The sequence below is a fragment of the Grampus griseus genome, assembly GCF_964374135.1.
Source record: "Grampus griseus genome assembly, chromosome: 6".
NCBI lineage: Eukaryota > Metazoa > Chordata > Mammalia > Artiodactyla > Delphinidae > Grampus > Grampus griseus.
The window spans coordinates 96,503,877-96,519,684 of NC_139000.1; positions in this window are offsets into that span (position 1 = coordinate 96,503,877).

Genomic DNA, 15,808 nt, shown 5'->3' on the forward strand with positions numbered 1-15,808 from the left:
TGTATGTGTCTCACTCTGAAGTGAGTCTCTTGTAGGTAGCATATATGTGGGTTTTGTTTTTGAATCCATTCAGCCACTCTGTGTCTTTTGATTGGAGCATTTAGACCATTTATATTTAAAGTAATTATTGATGTGTATGTACTTACTGACATTTTCTTATTAATTGATTTGGGTTTGTTTTTGTAGTTCTTTTTTTGTTCCCTTCCTCTTTTGTTCTCTTCTCTTGTGGTTTGAGGACTATCTTTATTGTTATGTTTGGATTTCTCTCTCTTTTGTGTGTGTGTATCTATTGTAGGTTTTGGTTTACAGCTTCCATGAAATATATATAGCAATATACATATGATTAAGTTGGTGATCTCTTAATGTCAAATGCACTTTAACAACCTTACATTTTTACCTTCCTCCCCTCATGATTTATATATATATATATATATACATATATATATATATATATACTTTTTTTTTTTTTTTTTTGGCGATACGCGTGCCTCTCATTGTTGTGGCCTCTCCCGTTGCGGAGCACAGGCTCCAGACGTGCAGGCTCAGCGGCCATGGCTCACAGGCCCAGCCGCTCCATGGCATGTGGGATCTTCCCGGACCGGGGCACGAACCTGTGTCCCCTGCATCGGCAGGCGGACTCTCAATCACTGCACCACCAGGGAAGCCCATGATGATTACTATTTTTGACATGTTTTATATCTATTTGTTTTGTGTACTCCTTAACTGCTTATCATAAATGGTTTTACTACTTTTGTCTTTTAACATTATTACTAGTGTTTTATTGGTTGATTTACTACCATTACTGTATATTTGCCTCAACAGATGAGCTTTTTCCTTTCATAAATTTCATGTTTCTAGTTGTGACCTTTTCTTTTTCACTTATAAGAAGTCCCTTTAACATTTCTTGTACAGCTTGTTTGGTGGTGCTGAACTCTTTTAGTTTTTGCTTTTCCATAAACCTTCTGATCTCTCCATCAAATCTGAATGAGAGCCTTGCTGGGTAGAGTATTCTTGGTTGTACAATGTTTCCTTCCATCACTTTAAATACATCATGCCACTCCCTTCTAGCCTGTAGAATTTCTGCTGAAAAGTCAGCTGATAGCTTTACGGTAGTTATGGTATGTTATGTGTTGCTTGTCCCTTGCTGATTGTAATATTCTCTCTTTAAGTTTTTCCATGTCCTCTTTCGATTAATCCTGCATGGGACTTTCTGAGCTTCCTGGACTTGGATGTCTGTTTCCTTTCCCAAGTTAGGGAAGTTTTCTGTTATGCTGTCTTCAAATATGTTCTCAGCCCCTTTCTCTCTTTCTTCTCCTTCTGACAACCCTATAACACAAATATTAATGTTTGATGTTGTCACGGTAGTCTCTTAAACTGTCCTCATTTCTTTTCATTCTTTTTTTTTTTCTGTTCAGCCTCAGCGATTTCCACTACTCTCTCTTCCAGCTCACTGATCGGTTCCTCTGTATCATTTACTCTACTGTTGATTCCTTCTAGTGTATTTTTCATTTCAGGTATTGTACTCACCATCTCTGGTTGTTCTTTAGATTTTTTAATTCCTTATTCTTACAGTTTATCCATTCTTCTCCCAAGTTTTTTGATCATATTTATGATCATTACCTTGAAGTCTAGGCAGATTGCTATCTTCACTTCACTTAGTTCTTGTGGGGTTTCATCTTGTTCCTTAATTTGGAACATGTTCCTCTGTTGCCTCATTTTGCCAAATTTGCTGTTTATATTTCTTTGTATGTGGTAGGTTGTATATATTTCCCAACCTTGGAGAAATGGCCTTTTGTAGGAGACATACTGTGCATCCCAGCTGCACATTGCCCTCTGGTCACGAGAAATATATACTCTATGGGTGCTCCCCATGTGAGCTGCATGGGTCCTTCTGTTGTAGCAGGCTGATTACTATGGGTAATCAGCCTGCTACAACTATGGGTGGTCTGGTTGGTTGCAAGGCCCAGACTTGTGCAGAGACTACCATCCACTAGTTGGTGGGGCCGGATCCCAAGGTGGCTGGCTGAGAAACCCTGGGGAGCCACACAGCTAGTTCCAGTTCACTGGTGGGCAGAGTTGGGTTCCAGGAGAGATCCCAAGGCTGCTGCCCACCCACTGGTGGGTATAACCAGGTCTTAGAGCTAGTGCCAGCCCACTGTCAGGCAAAGCTATGTCCTAGGGTCTGCCTGCAGGGCCCAGGTGTCCCAGAGCTTATGTTGGCCTGCTGGTGGATGAGGCCAGGACCCAGCCACTTCTAGGACTGGTACTGGCCTGGTGGTGAGTGGGCTAGGTCCTGCCATGGCAGGATGCAAAGCTGCAATTGTCCTGCAGCTGGTGTCTGCCTGCTAGTGGGTGAGGCTTGTCCTGAAGCTAGAGCAGACTCACTGGTGGGTAGAGTTGGTGCTGGCCCACTGGTGGGCAGAGTTGGGTCCCAGGGAACTCTAGCTTCGGGGCCCTGGGTTGAGGGTGGGTGGTCCCAGCTCTAGTGTCTGCACACTGGTGTCTGACGCCAGATCCTGGGCCCACTAGTGAGCAGGGATGTGTCCACAGGCACTGTGAGATCAGGGGGCCTTAGGAGAGACTGTTTGTTTGTGGGTGGGGCTGTGTCCCCACCCAGTTAGTTGCCTGGCCTGAGGTGTCCCAGTACTGGTGCCTACTGGCTGGTGAGCAAAGGCGAGGCTGGGTCCTGAGGCTAATAAGCTAGAGGAAGGATTCCAAAATGGCACTTGTCAGCACCAGTGTCCATGTGATACAAGTTCCCAAAAATGGGTGCCAGCAGTGCCTATGTTCCCAGAGTGAACTACAGTTGCCTCCTGCCTCTCCAGGAGACTCTTAAATCAGCAAGTAGGTCTGACCCAGCCTCCTTTCAAATTACTGTTTCTATTCTGGGTCCTGGAATATGAGATTTTGTGTGCGCCCTTTAGAAATGAAGTCTGTTTCTCACTGCCCTCTGGGACTCCCAAAAGCAAGCCCTGCTGGCCATCAAAGCCACACATTCTGGGGTCTCATCTTCCTGGCATGTGACCCCTGGGCTGGGAGCCCAATACGGGGCTCAGACCACTCAATCCTTAGAAAGAACCTCTGCAATTGTCATTTCTCTACTGTTTGTGTGTCACCCACCTTCTGGTAGGGGTCTTGAATACATCATGACTCCCCCTACCTGTCTCATTGTGGTTCTTACTATATATCTTTAGGTTAGATCTTTTCTGGTAAGTTCCAGTAGTTTTCATTAATAGTTTTTGTGTAAGTAGTTTTAATTTTGTTGTGCCCATGAGAGGAAGTGAGCTCAGGATTGATCCACTCAGCCATCTTGGGAACTCCCCTAATGATACTGAGCCCAAGCTCACTCTGCTCACTGCACATTATTCTTTGCCCCAACCACTGGGAGACAAGTGGTTGGGGCAAATAATAATGACTTTCATCGGAAAGCTAACAGACTGAGATAGCAGACTAGTATCTCAAAGAACCAACTTCCCTCATTCTAAATTCCAGCTCCTTTTATACAGAGGAAGAGGAGGGGGAGAGGCCCACTGGGATGCCAACCAATGGCTGAGCATGACTGCTTACAGCCGCTCGCTAACAGCCACGTGCCTGCCTTACCTCTATTACAATCCCTGACTGGCAATGTCCATTCCACAATCTTGTGAGAAAATGGGCAATGATCTTGTTACCCAACACAAGTCCACATGCCCGACAAACAGCGAGGCCAAACAATACCAAAACATTGGAGTTTGGAACAGAGAAAGGTTTATTGCAGGGCCATGCAAGGAGACAGTGGCTCATGCCTTAAAAAGCCCAAACTCCCCGAAAGCTTTCAGCAAATCCCATTCACAGGAAAGATGAGGGAGGGGCGTGGTTAGTTGTGGCAAAATTTTTGGTGTCAGATCCTTTGTTCTTGAGGTCAGGTAATGATGTTCCTGTAAATCTCCACCAAAACAAATGTTATTCTCTGTTCTGACAGGAAAGCGCAAGGTCCCAAGGCACAACTTTCACCCTCTGAGGTCCAGGTCCTTCCCCATAAGAAGGGGGTCCCCGCTCAGGCCAGTTACCCTGTCCATGAGCATTCATCCAGCAGTCAGTCTGGGTCCTCCAGCCAGTGCCCAGGCCCAGATGAAGAGGCAGATCTTAGCTGGCAGTGCCTTCAGCGTCAGGTCCCCAGACCCTACCAAGAAGTCATCACTGAGGGAGCAAGGCACCCAGGATCCAGCTGGCCCTCAGGCTCCTCAGGCCACCCAAACACAGGGGTGGGGGGGTATGCTGGGTCCTGCAGACTGCAACACGTGCAGACTGCTACTTCCACTAGGTCACAGAGGCAGGGACAGGGGAGAGGTTAGCATTGCCCCAAGCCCTGGGCCTGGTCAGTGGTGGCCATGGCAAGGGCTCTGGAACTCTGCAGGACACAGCCCCCAGCCTTCTCCCCAGGCCCCCCAGCTCACCCACCAGCCAGAGCCTGGAAGGCCTACAGCAGCGGTCCACAATCTTTTTGGCACCAGGGACTAGTTTCGTATCAGACACTTTTACCATGGACAGGGTTGGGGGAGAGTTCAGACAGTAATGCAAGCAATGGGGAGCGGCAGATGAAGCTTCAATCGCTCACCTTCTGCTAACCTCCTGCTGAGAGGCCCAGGGCGTGGTAACCCCTGACCTGGAGGACCCTGGGGAGAAGGCTGCGATCCACCTCTTACCAAGCTCTCTGCCGCAACAACCACCACCCGGCCGACCATTGGCCCAGCAGGGCCTCTAACCACCGCGCTAGTGGTCTTGCACTAACAGCTGTCTGGTAACAGTCATTCAGGTGCGTCTGCTAACAGCTGCATGTCACCTTGCTTCTATTACAATTCCTCCCTTTTCTTTGATATTCCTCAATGTTGAGGAGAAAACGTGGGATTGTTTTGGACAGAGTGGTTAATCATAAACTCAGTAGAGGAACTGGGTTTTAGGGGGACTCCGTTTCAACCTCCAATCATGTTTCATCCTTCACAAATTCTTTCAGGGAATGGGGAGACAATCACTCTAGCTACTTCCTGCTGAAATAGGGGTAGTCCTCCCTTGATTTGGGGAATGGTACCGAGTTGGAAATATTCCCAAGTTCCAAGTACTGGATCCAACTCTTGTGTAAGAAAGATCTCATTACCAGAGGAATTCAGGAGAATAAGCCTGAAAACCAGTCTAGACCTGGCACTTTGGGGGAGACTTGTTGCCACGTTGCCAGTTGACCACTTTTATCAAAGTAGGTTTTAACTTCTGACATGGTATTAACATATACATAACAGGAGCTAGTGGCCACTACACATCTCCTTTTTCAGCTAACATCTGATCTAAAACAATTTCATTCTCTAATAATTTAATAGTTATAAGAGAAGACCTAAAGGTCAGAAAGTTGCAGCCACCATCTGCCAGCAGACACTGCTTTGAGAAGGGCTAGTGGCATCCCAAGGATGACACAGCTCAGAAAATGCAAGTTCTCAGAAATACAGGAATGTGTCTGAAATCACAACCAATATGGTCACCTAGTTTTACCTTGGATGTCTGAACCAGTTATTAAATTTTTGAATGTCAAATGTATTCCCCTCCTCAGTGGCCAAGGCTGATGTACAATGCATGTCCAAAAGGCCACAAAACAGGCCACTCTGGTCAGTAAAGTTTAACACATTATTCACCAGAGACATATTAATACATCTTTTGTTACCCAAACGTGATTGACTGGAGATGTATCAATACGTTTTTAGAGAGCGAAACAATTGACATCACTGTGCGAAGTTGTCAGAGCTTAAAATTGATCAAGGGTGGGTTTCTATTGGAGTAAATGCGGTTTATTCAATGTGTATAAAGTTTCTCGTACCCTTAATGCACAGAATAAAATGACTTAAAAGCAATTTTTGTTAGCAGTAGCTAGAGAATAGGTAACTGACCATTCTCGTGAATGTAGTGGTAGTCCAGGACCTGGTCCTTCTTGTGGCATTTCTAAAAAAGCCCCCGCAAAGACACACCTAGACGAATATAAGGTTAAATAAAAGAACATATTCTAGAGGAAATAATACCCATGGGACTAAAAAAAAAAAAAAATGCCTCCAGAAAGTGTAGAGTCTGCTCTTCCAGGGGAAAGCTCAGCGAAACACAGTATATTTGTAATAGATATTCTGTTCCCACACACAGAGGTGCCTGCTATACTGCCTATCACACTCTAACGAAATAAAAGAATGCTTTAGTAAGACATGTACAAAGTTTCCAATAACTACATTAAGTGCAAAACAAGCTGTTGATATTTACTCAAATGCCAATGTTTCAATATTCACTTACGTAACAAATTGCCAGCCACAGGCGTTAGTTTCTGCAAAACCCCCCAGTATATAATGTGTTAAGTTAAATCATACATCAGCTGAGGCAAAGTGAAGATGGCAGAGTGAGAGGACGTGGAGTTCACATCTCCCCACAACTAGGGCACCTACAACTAGACGCTTTTGGGGGACCTTGACACTCAGGGGTACTGGAGGAACCCCTGAGCAACTGGGTGGGATGTGCTGAGGGGAGTGAGGGGGGAGGGAAGTGGAGGCCGGATGGGATTGGCGTCCCTGAGGGGTGGTATGGGGGAGGTAGGGGGTCCCACGCCTGGAAGGACCCCCCGCCCCGGGACTGGAGGATCAGAGAATGTGCCTAGCATTTCCACTACGCACTCGGGCCCCAGTGAGCCTGCTGGGCTTCCAGGCCGGGTTCTCCGCCCTCCAGGGGCCCCTCTGGCTGCATTGGTCCTAGGGGCATAAAAGGAAGGGAGGAGGGGGGAAGAAGAGGAGAGGCGGACAGCGAGGGGAACCACCGAGACCAGAGGATCGGGGAGAATGTGCCTAGCATTTCTCCTGCCCACTTAGGACCCAGGAAGCCTGCTGGGCTCCCAGGTCTGGTCCTCCACCCTCCAGAGCCCTCTCTGGCCACGCTGTTCCAAGGGAGATAGGAGGATGGGAGGAGGGGGGAAGAGAAGGAGAGGTGGATGGTGGGGTGAAACCTCTGGGATTGGAGGATGAGGGGAGAATGTGCCTAGCATTCCGCCGCCCACTTGGGCCCCAGGAAGCCTCCAGGGCTCCTGGGTAAGGTCCTCTGCACTCCAGGGCCCCCTCTGCCACGTGGGTCCTAGGGGTGTAGGAGGAAGGGAGGAGGGGGGAAGAAGAGGAGAGGCGGACGGGGAGGGGAACCACCGAGACCAGAGGATCAGGGGAGAATGCGCCTAGCATTCCACCACCTACTTGGGCCCCAGGAAGCCTCCAGGGCTCCTGGGTAAGGTCCTCTGCACTCCAGGGCCCCCTCTGCCTCGTGGGTCCTAGGGGTGTAGGAGGAAGGGAGGAGGAAGGAAGAGGAAGAGAGGCTGATGGGGCGGGTTCACTCTGGAACTGGAGGATCAGGGGAAGCAGAGCTGGTGTTTCCCTCACCCTCTCCCTATGCCCTCTGGGGCCCCCTCCGGCCACGTGGGTCCTAGAGGCATGAGAGGGAGGGAGGCAGGGAAGCAGAGGAGAGGCAAATGAGGAGGGACCCTCTGGGATCAGAAGACTGGGGGAACACGTCTAGCATTTCCCCCACCCACTCAGGCCCAGGGAGCCTCCTGGGGTCCCGGGCCTGGTCCTCTGCCCTCCTCCTTTTCCTCTGGAAAAGGCCAGAAGAACTCTGGGGGCCTCCAGCCTCCCTGAGTCTAAGCCCCACCCCCCACCCCCAGGGCCTTTTCCAGCCACATGGGACCTAGCCTAAACCTCGCCTGCCACCTAAACACCGCCCCTGCCTAAGGTCTACCCCCCATAGCCAAGGCCTTTTATGGGGGTTTTTTTTCCTATTTTTTGCTACTGTGGTTCTGTTTTACCTCCTGGTGTTGTTTCATCTTTATTTTTTCTAACATATCTGTTTTCTAATCTTATTTTTCACTCTTTCTTATTGTTGTGCTCCTTTTTGGTTTTTATTTTTCATGGCCACCCTGCATGGTTTGCAGGATCTTCTTTCTTGGACCTCGGGTCAGGTGAGCTCCTGTGGTCGGAGGTCCAAGTCTGAATCACAGGACGAACAGAGAACCTCAGACCACAGAGAATATTCATCAGAGTGAGGTCTCCCAGAGGTCCTCATCTCGGTACCAAGACCTGGCTCTACCCAACAGTCTACAAACTCCAGTGCTGGAGGCCTCAGGCCAAACAACCCCATAAGACAGGAAAACAATCGCACACATCAAAAAACAAACAAAAAATGAAACAACAAAAAAAATATGTTACAGTTGAAGAAACAAGGTAAAAACCAACAAGAACAAATAAATGAAGAGTAAATAGGCAACCTACCTGAAAAATAATTCAGAGTAATGATAGTAAAGATGATTCAGAACATTGGAAATATAATGGAGGCACGGATCGAGAAAATACAAGAAATGTTTAGCAAAGACCTAAAAGAACTAAAGAACAAACAAACAGAGATAAACAACACAATAACTGAAATGAAAAATATACTAGAAGAAATCAGTAACAGAATAACTGAAGCAAAATAACGAATAAGTCAGCTGAAAGACAGGATGGTGGAAATAACTGCCAAGGAGCAGAATAAAGAGAAAAGAACAAAAAGAACACAAGACAATCTCAGAGACCTCTGGGACAACATTGAACACACCAACATTCGAATTTTAGGGGTCCCAGAAGAAGAAGAGAAAAAGAAAGGGTCGAAAAAATATTCGAAGAGATTATAGTTGAAAACTTCCCTAACGTGGGAAAGGAACTAGCCACCCAAGTCCAGGAAGTGTAGACAGTCCCATATAGGATAAACCCTAGGAGAAACACACCAAGACACATATTAATCAAACTAACAATAAATTAAATGCAAAGAAAAAAAATTAAAAGCAGAAAGGTAAAGCAAAAAAACAATTATAAGGGAATCCCCATAAGGTTATCAGCTGATTTTTCAGCAGAAATTCCGCAGGCCAGAAAGGAGGGGCAGGACATACTTAAAGTGATGAAAGAGAAAAACCTACAACCAAGATTACTCTACCCAGCAAGGATCTCATTCAGATTCGCTGGAGAAATCAAAAGCTTTAGCAAAAACAACAACAAGCAAACAACGACAAGCAAAAGCTAAGAGAATTCAGCACCACCAAACCAGCTTTAAAACAAATGCTGAAGAAACTTCGCTAGGCGGGAAACATAAGAGAAGAAAAAGACCCACAAAACCAAACCTAAAATGATTAAGAAAATGGTAATAGGAACATATATATCGACAATTACCTTAAATGTAAATGGATTAAATGCCCTACCAAAACACAAAGATGGGCTGAATGGATACACAATCGAGACCCATATATATGCTGTCTACGAGAAACCTACTTCAGACTTAGGGACACATACAGACTGAATGCGAGGGATGGAAAAAGATATTGCATGCAAGTGGAAAACACAGGCTGGAGTAGCAATACTCATATCAGATAAAATAGGCTTTAAAATACAGATTGTTACAAGAGATAAGGAAGGACACTACATAATAATCAAGGGATCAATCCAAGAAGAAGATTTAACAATTATAAATATTTATGCACCCAACACAGGAGCACCTCAATACATAAGGCAACTGCTAACAACCATAAAAGGGGAAATCGACAGTAACACAATAATAGTAGAGGACTTTAACACCCCACATAAACCAATGGACAGATCATCCAAACAGAAAATAAATAAGGAAACACAAGCTTTAAATGACACAATAGTCCAGATGGACTTTATCAATATTTATATGACATTCCATCCATAAACAACAGAATACACTTTCTTCTCAAGTGCACATGGAACATTCTCCAGCTTACATCACATCTTGGGTCACAAATCAAGCCTTGGAAAATTTAAGAAAACTGAAATCATATAAAGCATCTTTTCCAACCACAACACTATGAGATTACAGGAAAAAAAAACTGTAAAAAACCCCCACAAATATATGGAGGCTAAAAAGTGCACTGCTAAAAAACCATGAGATGACTGAAGAAATCAAAGAGGAAATTTTAAAAATATATGGAAACAAATGACAATAAAAACACGAAGACTGAAAATATACGGGACACAGTAAAAGCAGTTCTAAGAGGGAAGCTTATAAGCAATTCAATCTCACCTCAAGAAACAAGAAACATCTCAAATAAACAATTTAACCTTACACCTAAAGCAACTAGAGAAAGAACAACAAAAAACAAAAAAAAAAAACCCCAAACTTAGAAAAAGAAAGAAATAAAGATCAGATCAGAAGTAAATGAAAAAGAAATGAAAGAAACATTACCAAACATCAATAAATCTAACATTGGTTCATTAAGAAGATAAACAAAATTGATGAACCATTAGACATACTCATCAAGAAAAAAAAAAAGAAGACTCAAATAAATAGAATTAGAAATGAATAGGACAAGTAACAGCTGACACCACAGAAACACAAAGGATCATGAGAGATCACTACAAGCAACTATATGCCAATAAAATGGACAACCTGGAAGAAATGGACAAATTCTTAGAAAAGTACAATCTTCCAAGACTGAACCAGGAAGGAATAGAAAATATGAACAGACCAGTCACAAGCACTGAAATTGAAACTGTGATTAAAAATCTTCCAACAAACAAAAGCCCAGGACCAGATGGTTTCACAGGCGAATTCTATCAAACATTTAGAGAACAGCTAACACCTATCCTTCTCACACTCTTCTAAAATAAGGGAGGAACACTCCCAAACCCATTCTCCGAGGCCACCATCACCTTGATACCAAAACCAGACAAAGATGTCACAAAAAAAGAAAACTACAGGCCAATATCACTGATAAACATAGATGAAAAAACCCTCAGCAAAATACTACCAAACAGAATTCAACCACACATTAAAAGGACCATACACCATGATCAAGTGGGGTTTATCCCAGGAATGCAAGGATTCTTCAATATACACAAATCAATCAATGTGATACACCATAATAACACATTGAAAGATAAAAACCATATGATCATCTCAAGAGATGCAGAAAATGCTTTTGACAAAATTCATCACCCATTTATAACAAAAACTCTCCAGAAAGTAGGCACAGAGGGAACCTACCTCAACATAATAAAGGTCATATATGACAAACCAACAGCCAACATTGTTCTCAATGGTGAAAAACTGAGAGCATTTTCTCTAAGATCAGGAACAAGACAAGTCTGACCACTCTCACCACTATGATTCAACAAGTTTTGGAAGTCCTACCCATGGCAATCAGAGAAGAAAAAGAAATAAAAGGAATTCAAATCGGAAAAGTAAAACTGCCACTGTTTGCAGATGACATGACACTCTACACAGAGAATCCTAAAGATGCTACCAGAAAACTACTAGAGCTAATCAATGAATTTGGTAAAGTTGTAGGACACAAAATTAATCCACAGAAGCCTCTCACATTCCTATACACTAACAATGAAAGATCAGAAAGAGAATTTAAAGAAACAATCCCATGTACCTTTGCACCAAAGAGTAAAATACCTAGAAATAAACGTATCTAAGGAGGCAAAAGACCTGTACTCCAAAAACTATAAAACACTGATGAAAGACATCAAAGATGACACAAACAGATGGAGAGATATACCACCTTCTTGGATTGGAAGAACCAATATTGTGAAAATGACTCTACTACCCAAAGCAATCTACAGATTCGATGCAATCCCTATCAAATTACCAATGGCATTTTTCACAGAATTAGAACAAAATATTTGACAATTTGTATGGAAACACAAAAGACCCCAAATAGCCTAAGCAATCTTGAGAAAGAAAAACGGAGCTGGAGGAATCAAGCTCCCAAATTCAGAATAGATTGCAAAGCTACAGTAATCAAGACAGTATGGTACTGGCACAAAAACAGAAATATAGATTAGTGGAACATGACAGAAAGCCCAGAGATAAACCCACACACCTATGGTCACCCAATCTACAACAAAGAAATCAAGAATATACAATGGAAAAACTACAGCCTCTTCAATAAGTGGTGCTGGGAAAACTGGACAGTTACATGTGGAAGAATGAAATTAGAACACTTCCTAACACGATACACAAAAATAAACTCAAAATGGATTAAAGACCTGAATGGGAGGCCAGATACTATAAAACTGTGAGAGGTAAACATAGGCAGAACACTCTTTCACGTAAATCACAGCAATATCTTTTTTGACCTGCCTCTGAGAGTAATGAAAATAAAAACAAAAATAAGCTAATGGGACCTAATGAAACTTAAAAGTTTTTGCACAGCAAAGGAAACAATAAACATGAAGAAAAGACAACCCTCGGTATGGAAGAAAATACTTGCAAACGAAGCAACAAAGGATTCATCTCCAAAATATACAAACAGCTCATGCAGCTCGATATCAAAGAAACAAACAACCCAGGGCTTCCCTGGTGGTGCAGTGGTTCAGAATCTGCCTGCCAATGCAGGGGACATGGGTTCCAGCCCTGGTCTGGGAAGATCCCACATGCCGCGGAGCAACTGGGCCCGTGAGCCAAAACTACTGAGCCTACGCGTCTGGAGCCTGTGCTCCGCAACAAGAGAGGCCGCGATAGCGAGAGGCTCCTGCACCGCGATGAAGAGTGGCCCCGCTCGCCGCAACTGGAGAAAGCCCTCGCACAGAAACGAAGACCCAACGCAGCCAAAAATAAATACATAAATAAATAAAAATATATTTTTGAAACAAACAAACAACCCAATCAAAATATGACCGGCAGACCTAAATAGACACTTCTCCAAAGAAGACATACAGAGGGCCAAGAGGCACATGAAAAGGTGCTCAAAATCGCTCATTATTAGAGAAATGCAAATTAAAACTACAATGGGGTATCACCTCACTTCGGTCACAATCGCCATCATCATAAAATCTACAAACAATAAATGCTGGAGAGAGTGTGGAGAAAACAGAACCCTCTGGCACTGTTCCTGGGAATGTAAATTCATACAGCCATTGTGGAGAACAGTATGGAGGTTCCTTAAAGAACTCAAAATAGAACTACCATATGACCCAGCAATCCCACTACTGGGCATATACCCTGAGAAATCCATAATTCAAAAAGTATCCCAATGTATCCCAATGTTCACTGCAGCACTATTTACAATAGCCAGGTAATGGAAACAACCTAAACTTCCATCGAAAGAGGAATGGATAAAGAAGATGTGTTACATATACACCATGGAATATTACTCAGGCATAAAATGTAACAAAATTGGGTCATCTGTAGAGATGTGGATGGACATAGAGTCTGTCATACAGAGTGAAGAGAGTCAGAATGAGAAAAACAAATATCATATATTAATGCATATATGTGGAATCTAGAAAAATGGCCCAGAAGAACCTATCTGCAGGGTAGGAAAAGAGACGCAGACATAGAGAACGGACATGTGGACACAGTGGGGGAAGGGGAGGGTAGGATGAACTCGGAGATAAGGTTTGGAATACACTACCACGTGTGAATTAAATACCTAGAGGGAACCTGCTGTACTGCACAGGGAGTTCAGCTCAGTACTCTGTGATGACTCAGATGGGTGGGATTGGGGAGAGTATATATGTATACACAGAGCTGATTCACTTCATTGTACAGCAGAAACTAACACAACGTTGTAAAGCAATTATTCTCCAATTAAAAAAGAGAGACAGAGAAAGAGCAAACAGACCCAAAGTGGCTCACTTCCTGCAAGTGAAGCAGCCCCAATGGAGTGGAGATCATTCCCAGCCTGTACAAGCTGGAGTGACTTACCCCCAAGTGATACCAAATGTGGACTGTAGCTCTGGACGTTTCTCTGCTCCAAACAGCCTCCTGCCGTGGGGTGGGCAGCACCTGTCAGGGAGAGTCCCTCCCAGTTCCCTGAAGCAAAATGAACTCTGGCTGCTGCTGGGAACTTGGGAAGATGCTGCCCCTGGCAGGGGTAGACCTGCCACGAGCACAGATGTCCCACCTGGGTCACCATAATTATTACTAAACGCAAGTCGGTGTAACTGACACACAGTGCGGCCAAATAATACCAAACCGTTGCAGTTTGGAACAGAGAAAGGTTTATTGCAGGGCCATGCAAGGAGACGGGGGGCTCATGCCTTTAAAACCCCAAACTCCCTGAAAGCTGTCAGCAAATCCCATTTATAGGAAAGATGAGGGAGGGGCACGGTTAGTTTTTGCAAGCTTCTTGGTGTCAGATCCTGTTTCTTGAGGTAAGGTCATGGTCAGGTAACAATGTTCCTGTAAGTCTCCACCAAAACAAATGTTATTCTCTGTTCTGACAAGAAACGGCAAGGTCCCAAGACACAACTTTCACCCTGCGAGGTCCAGGTCCTGGCTAAGAGAAGGGGGTCTCTGCTCAGGTCAGTTACCCTGTCCGGGAGTATTCATCCAGCACTCAGTCTGGGTTCTTCCACCAGTGCCCAAGCCTGGCTGAAGAGGCAGATCTTTGCTGGCAGTGCCCTCACGGCCAGGTCCCCAGACCCTGCCCATACGTCTTCACCGAGGGAGGAAGGCATCCAGGACCCAGCTGGCCCTTAGGCTCCTCAGGTGGCCCAGGTGTGGGGGTGAGCGGGGGTTGTGCCGAGTCCTGCAGACTGCGACCCATGCAGACTGACGGTGCCACTAGGTGGCAGAGGCAATGATGGGGGAGAAGTTTGCCATCACCTCAAGGCCTGGACCCATGCAGTGGATGGTCATGCCAAGAGCTCTGGAGCTCTGCAGGACACAGCCCCCAGCCTTCTCCCTGGGCTCCCCAGCTCACCCGCCAGCCAGAGGCCAGAGGGCCTGGAGGGCCCTGGTGAGAAGGCTGCAGTCTTCCTCTTGCCGCACTCTCCACCGCAAGGACCACCTCACCCCACCCCCACCCCCGGCCACCTGCTGGCTCAGTGGCGCCTCTAACCCTTGCACTAATGGTCCCACACTAGCCCTCTCACAGTAACGGTTGCCTGGTAACAGGCACAAGGGCGCATGCTAATGGCTACACACCATCCCACTTCTATTACAGTCTTTGTGGTTACTTCCTGCTGAACGGGGGTGGTGAGGGGGTGATCCTGAAATGGAACTGATCAGCCTTGGGCCAAGAAGATTCCTTAAAAGTTTTAATAAGTAATACACTTTTCTTTCTTTATCTACACTATTTGAACCCGATGAAATTCCTTCTATAATGAAATTTTCATCTCAATACTTTTCATTTTCGAAAAGCAACCTTAAGTCTTCTAAGGGTTCACAAACCCATTGCTCTCTTGGCCTCCCAGGAGTTGTGTCATTTTCTGATGACAGTGGGGCTACTTTAACTGGAGTGTGAGGAATCCATGGCTTTACTCTAGCTAACTTGATAGATGAGTGCATGGTAATTACCACAACGGGTGGCCCTGTCCACCTTGCAGTCAGCTGGTGCTCAGGCACTCGTTCTCTACAAGTCTTAAGGAGGACTCAGTCTCCAGACCGGAACGCCTGTAAGGCTACCTCAGTTGGATAGGCAGACCTGCCGGAAGCAAACGCGTCGACAGAGGTTAGTATGGTGCCCAGAGTTTTAACATAATTGGCAACTGCTAGATCTTTCGGAGCATTTATAGATTCTCCCACCTGGACGGACACTTGGAATGGCCTACCACACAATATTTCAAAGGGGCTTCATTTAAGCCTGCTTCTGGGAGCCACTCTGATCCACAGCAGGGCAACTGGCAAGCCTTACTTAACCCAAGTTACACTAGTCTCTTGACATACTTCAGCAATACTCCCTTTTAATGTATGATTCATTTTCTCAATTCTTCCTGTTGATTGTGGTCTCCAGGACAAATGTAGCTTCCAATTAATTTGCAGCGCTTTA